This window comes from Chaetura pelagica, unplaced genomic scaffold (assembly GCF_000747805.2).
Source record: "Chaetura pelagica isolate M959 unplaced genomic scaffold, ChaPel_1.0 scaffold1341, whole genome shotgun sequence".
Lineage (NCBI taxonomy): Eukaryota > Metazoa > Chordata > Aves > Apodiformes > Apodidae > Chaetura > Chaetura pelagica.
In genome coordinates this window covers 333086-339305 of record NW_009952053.1, presented here as the reverse complement: position 1 = coordinate 339305, position 6220 = coordinate 333086, and positions in this window count along the sequence as shown.

The window sequence follows — 6220 nt, the reverse complement described above, 5'->3', positions numbered from 1 at the left end:
CAGCTCGGAACAGGTCAGCCAGAATGGAAAGGAGGTGTCCCTCAACCAAAGCTCCCTGACTGGGAGCAGCCCTGAGGGGAAGGAGCTGGGGTGTCGGTGATGAGCAGCTCCCAGGCTGTGCCTGCCCCATCCCTGGCAGTGTTGAAGGGCAGGTTGGATGGGGCTTGGAGCACCTGGAATGGTGGGAGGTGTCCCTGCCATGCAGGGGTGGGACTGGGTGGGCTTTGGGGTCCCTTCCAACCCAAACCATTCTATAATTCTGTGATTCTATGACACCAGCATCATTCTGGGGGAAAAGCAGCACTGGATTTGATTTCCCCCTGCAGATGTGGATGCCTCTGAAGCAGAGGAAAGCAGACTCCTGAGGCCAGGGGAGCTGGTGGCTCTGCCACCTCCACAGCAGCCCCTGCTTTGCTCTTGACTGTCCCCAGGTGCTGCCCCTGTGGGTCTGTGCCCCAAGGAGTGGTCAGGCCCTGCAGCAGCTGCCCGGGGAGGTGCAGGAGTCACCATTCCGGGAGGGATTCCAGAAACGTGTGGATGAGGCTCCGCAGGGTCTGCTCTGGTGGGCACGGGGGTCTCTCTGTGGGTTGCTCTGGTTCTGTGAGTGTTTGTGGGTTTTCCTCCCTTCCACCCCCCGTGGGGAGGGTCGGACTCTGTGGTCTCAGGGGATCTTTTCCAACCAGGACAGTTCTGTGGTGTGTGTGGAACAGCCTTTAACTGCAGTGCAACGTCGCAGAAACCACTGGGGGAGAGGGTGGGAACCCCCATCTCCTGGGGGCAGCAGGAGGGGTCTCTGCTTGAGGCAGCTTCATGCTTCTGAGCCCCCTTCCCACCCTCCAGCAGAACCAGCCCCTTGCTCCTGCCTTTCTGCTTTAGAGGGCTCGTTCTGCTCCATCTGGGCAGTGTTGTTGTGCCTTCTTTTCCCCTCCCCTTTCATCTGATGCAGATGAGAAGCAGGATTGCTCTCCAGCTCCTTGCTGATGAGAGGGAGGACCCATCCCTGCAGTATTAATAAGGGCTGGAGAACCAGGCACCAGCAAATATAAATCGTGTGTCTGAAAAAGCAGGAGCCCCAAAGGCAAGTTTTTCACCTCAAAGCACCTTTTGGCTGCTTGTTGGGAGGGTTTTCTGTGTAAACAGCATATGAAAGGCAGTGGCCTGAGTCCTCCCAGGTGGAGCCTGGGGGAGATAAAGGGAAGTGCTGCTGCTCTGAGCTGCCCAGGGGCTCCCACATATGGGCCATATATTGGGCTCAAACTTATTTTTAGAGGTGGAGACCTCCAGGAAGGCTGTCAGGAGGAGTCCAGCATCTGTGCTGCCTTCCCCTGCCACCTGAACACAGACAGCTCTGAGCTCTGCTCCACGCTTCCAGCAGAACCTTCTTCTCCAGGCTGTCCCTGTTGTTTGGATTGTTTGGGGTTTTTTTGAAGGACTGAAGCCACTTGTAACATTTCAGAGAAATAAGATCATTAGTGCTGCTTGTGGGTAACTCCTGGGGAAATGCCAGCTGCTCTGTGTTCAGGATGTCCTTGAAGCAGTGCTCTTCAGATGCTTGAAGGCTTCATCCCCAGCCTCCTGTGGGTGAACAGGTCACATCCCAGCTGTGCTAGGACCAAAGTGGCCTCAGGAAACCGCAGCCACCTGCAGACTGTGTCCAACAGGGAGGGCTGAGATCACCAGGGCAGGTGAAGTGAGGCTTCTGGTAAGAGCTTCGTGCCAGTGAAGGACACCTTCTGTCACTGGTGTGGGGAAGAGCTGATGTACCAGGAGCTTTGGGAACAGCCCCGATCTCAGTCGTCACCTGCCATGACTGAAGAGTGAACACTTGTCCTGCCCTGGGACCTACTCTGAGCCCCTTTTGTTTCCAAGCTGGTTGGCCACGTGTTGAGGGGAGAGGTGTGGGAGAAGGAGGCTGGGGATGGCAGCCACAGCCAGCAGCAGCAGCAGCCCTGCTGGGACCCCCAGCCAGGCACAGCAGCTGCTTCACCAACCAGTAACTTCCATGCCTGGGTTCAGAAGTGCTGCCCCGTCCTTCTGGGATGCTGCAGTGGCACCCTGCTCCTCCACAAACCTTGGAAAATCGTGCAAGTAGTTAAAAACTGTGCTCCCAGCATGAAGGTGAGGGGAAAATAACAGTTATTTATAGTGACGCAAGGTGCTGGATTAATAATACTGATTTATTTGTATTTTTCTTTGAGCCCCTGATTCTGTTGAAATCAGTCGTCAGCTCGAAGGAGGAGATTTCTGTCTGTATCCTGAGTTTTCTGTCTAATTAATAAAGCTAGTCCATTTCAGGCAGGCTGCCTTTTCCCCTTGGAGATGCTCCCCTTGGAGAAGCTTGTTCTTAGGAAGAAGCATTTCTCTTTGTCTCTGTAGTGCCTCTCCTCTTAATTGCAGCCATCTCGTTTCAAACGTCTCATTGTCTTCCCAATTAGAAATCGACCTGGGGCTTTGATTCCCACCCTCTTTGCTCCCTGGCAGGAGCTGGAGGTTTGCAAACACACCTGGAGCCGCGGGGGCAGGTCCAGGGGGGTCTGGTGGAGGTGGGAGATGTTCCCAGCAGCAAACCCAGGACAGGACCTGCAGGGACCTGCCCCGTGGGTCCCCAGGGACACAGCAAGGGCAGGGAGACATAGAAGGGGAATGAGAAGGGAAAGTAAAAAAAAGAAGAAGAAGAAAGGAGGGAAGGGTTCTGCATACTAAACACCCTCCATTTCATAGAATCGTTTTGGCTGGAAAAGACCTTTAAGACCACCCAGTCCAACCACCCCCCAGCCCTGCCCAGGCCAGCCCTGCCCCGTGTCCCTCAGCACCATCTCCAGGGCTTGGAAACCCCTCCAGGGATGGGGACTCCCCCCCTGCCCTGGGCAGCCTGGGCCAGGCCCTGACAACCCTTGCCAGGCAGGAATTGTTCCCCAGATCCAACCTCAACCTCCCCTGGCACAACTTGAGGCCGTTCCCTCTTGTCCCATCCCTTGTTCCTGGGGAGCAGAGCCCGACCCCCCTGGCTCCAACCTCCTCTCAGCAGCTGCAGAGCCAGCAGGTCTCCCCTCAGCCTCCTTTGCTCCAGGATCAGCACCCCCAGCTCCCTCAGCTGCTCCTCACAAGTTCTCCAGCCCCTTCTCCTCCTGCTCCAGCCCCTTCCCCAGCTCCGGGGCCCTTCCCTGGACACGCTCCAGCCCCTCCATGTCCTTCTTGTCCTGAGGGTCCCAGACCTGCCCCCAGGTCTCCAGGTGCCCCCTCCCCAGTGCCCAGCACAGGGGGATGATTTCTCCTGGTGGATGCAGACATGCTTCCAGCTGCTCCACAGGCATGAGGAGCAGACGTGTCTCCAGAAGGGAGCAGAGCCTTTCTTCAGTCACTGAGCAATTCTTGGTGCCCACAGGGAGAGGATGAGCCCGGGGCACATGGAGCCACAGCACAAATCCACCAGGAACGACCCCACAGTGGAATCAGAGAGAGGAAAAGCTAACTTAAAGCTCCAGGTGCTCATAAAATGTGTGTTGGGTTGGTTCCCTGCCCTCCTTTCTGACTCTCTGTGGTTTTGCTCCTGATTTACAGCCGTGCAGCTGATCATGGTTAACAGGGGCAGATGTGAGGGATGGACACTCTGCCCTGTCTTCCAGGAGCTGGAAAAAGCTGGAATGTCCTGGCTCCAAGGGCTGGTGGGACACAGCACAACTCTTTGAGCTTCTAGGCAAGAGATGACACATCCATTTCAACCCAGAGCTGCCTCTTCCCCCCATGTTTCCCTTTGGAGTCTGATGCACCAGGCTGGTTCTCTCCTTGCAAGCCTGGCTGGATCCTTTCTAAAATAAACCAAACAGAAAGAGCAATTTATCTGAAACATGCACACAGGGGCAAGGTTTATGTCGAACCCCAACTATGAAGAAAAATTAAAAAAACAACCCACCAGTTAAAATCAGCTCTTTCCCAGTGGTGGGAGCACAGTGCTCAGTATTCAGGGCACTGCAGCCGAGTGCAAGGAGTCAGTTTCATGTGCCTGACTGCAAGATTTACTCACAGAAGCAGCCACAGGAACGACACAACCATGAATTTTCAGTGTTTTTCCAGCACGCAGATCCTGTGGCCAGGGAGTGAGCCCAACCAGGAGGGTTTGCACTCTGGGAATGGAGGGATCAACTTCTCCTTTCAGTGCTCGATGAGACTCCAAAATCTGGCGTCCGAGGCAGCTCTGGGCTGTCCTGCCTGCACAGCCCATCTCTCTCTGCTTTCAGAAATAGTGCTTTTTTTTTCTTTCTCCCACTTTTTTTCTGCTCTAAAAGGGCCTGGATTATTCACTTGGGTCTGTCAGGGAGGTCTGAGTTCATGCACCATTTCCCATGGGCTGGTTGGGTCCCTGTCATTGCACCCCAAGTCCGTGGCCGTGCCAATAAAAAAACCTCCATGCAGTGGCCAGGAAAGGGAGGTGAGACATGGCAGCTTTCACCAGAACCAGCCAGGATAACTGAGAAGTGCAGCTGGGGATATTTCTCAGCCTCTGCTCGGGAGAGTTCTGCAAGCTGGTGGGCTTGCAGGACAGTGTGCAGATTTGCTGCCTCTGGTCGTCGCTCGACACAAGTCACCCCAGGGTTTTAAACCAAAATCAAACTGAGTGAGGGGCTGAGTCTCCTTCCCCACCAGCTCACGGGGACTGTGACCTGCACCAGCCTCTGCACACACATTGCCTGCAGAGGTGGGACGTGCAGAGGTGGGTTTGCCAGCAGCTCCAGAGGGATGGCAGCTCTAGCCCCACACCAGCCCATCTGCCAGAGACTTGAACCAGCTGCACTTTCCCTTCTGCTCCAGACCCAGGGTGTGTGGAGCACATGGAGGAGGCTGAAAGAGTTGGGTTGTGGCTCCTAGTGTCCAGGAGGGACCATCTCACCTCTGTGAATGAGGGAGGGTGGGAAAGAGCAGGCAAAGGGGGCACAGAAAGGGGGAGAAACTGTCCTGGGGAGGGCACAGCAGGGTTTGTGTCACAGGTGGTGCCAGGGCTGAGTCCTTGTTCTGCCTCCAGCAAGTGAAGCTGCTGAGCATTCAGGTCTCAGATAACAAGAAGGGGAAGGAGAGCAAGGGGGAAGAGGAGCAAGAACCTTATTCCTGCACACATGGTCCAACAGGCTGCACGTGGCACCATTTGCATTTATTGAAGCACGATTTTGGTGACATTTTCTGCCCTGCAGGGGAGCAGAGACTAGAGCTCAGATCATTAATCCTTAATGCTGAGTAGATGCAGCTTGTTAGTTTGCATTTCACTGTGTAATTACCTCTGCTGCAAAACGTTCTCAGAAATGCTGGGCTGTGATTCTCCTGCACATCCCACCCAGACATCCTGCCAGAGGTGCCCAGGGGGGACAGAGGCCACACGTGTGACACAGGGAACACTGTTCCCTGGTCTAAAGCTCACCCATAGGCATCTCCTTCAGAAGGCTGCTCTGTGTGTCCACGAGGGTGAAGACATGCAGGCAGCAGCTCTGAGCACCAACAGCAGATTGAGGCAATGAATCTGAACTTAAATAGCATTTAAATTGGATTTAAATAGGATGCAAATAGGATTTCATAAGTGATTTACCACCCTACATCTCATTTTCCCAAATGAATTCCAAGTCAGTCCCCTTAACCATAACCTCCCTTTGCTGGGTCCATGACTGTAGCCCCTGGCTTTGACTCTATTGATTCTGGATTGACTCTATTTTCTGGATTCATCACACCCACCCTGGGAACACTCACGGAGCAGATGACACCTCCCCTGAGACACGGGCAGCCCTCCCCTCCTCATCCCCCCCTTGCTGTACTGAAAGCAGGAATTCAGCTGGGAATTCACACACTTTGTGCAGGTATTTATTAAACCCTGCACCTTGCAAGGTGGTGACAGTTCCACGCTGCAGGGTGGGTGCCTGTTGAGCAGGCACACCCCAGGCAACCCCTCTGGAGGAGTGAGGACACGTTCCTGCCTGCTGGCAGGTGACAGTCACCTGGTGGGTGCTGGGCAGCCCTCGTCCCACCCAGTGCCCCTCCTAAATGGTCTTCAGGGCACCAACCACAAGGGTTCTGCTAAAGCACAGGGGGTTGCAGAGGTGAGGAAAGCAAACAGTAGGGATCGTCCCCCTGTGCTGGGACTGGGGAGGGGGCACCTGGAGTCCTGGGGGCAGGTCTGGGCCCCTCAGGACAAGAAGGACATGGAGGGGCTGGAGCGTGTCCAGGGAAGGGACACGGA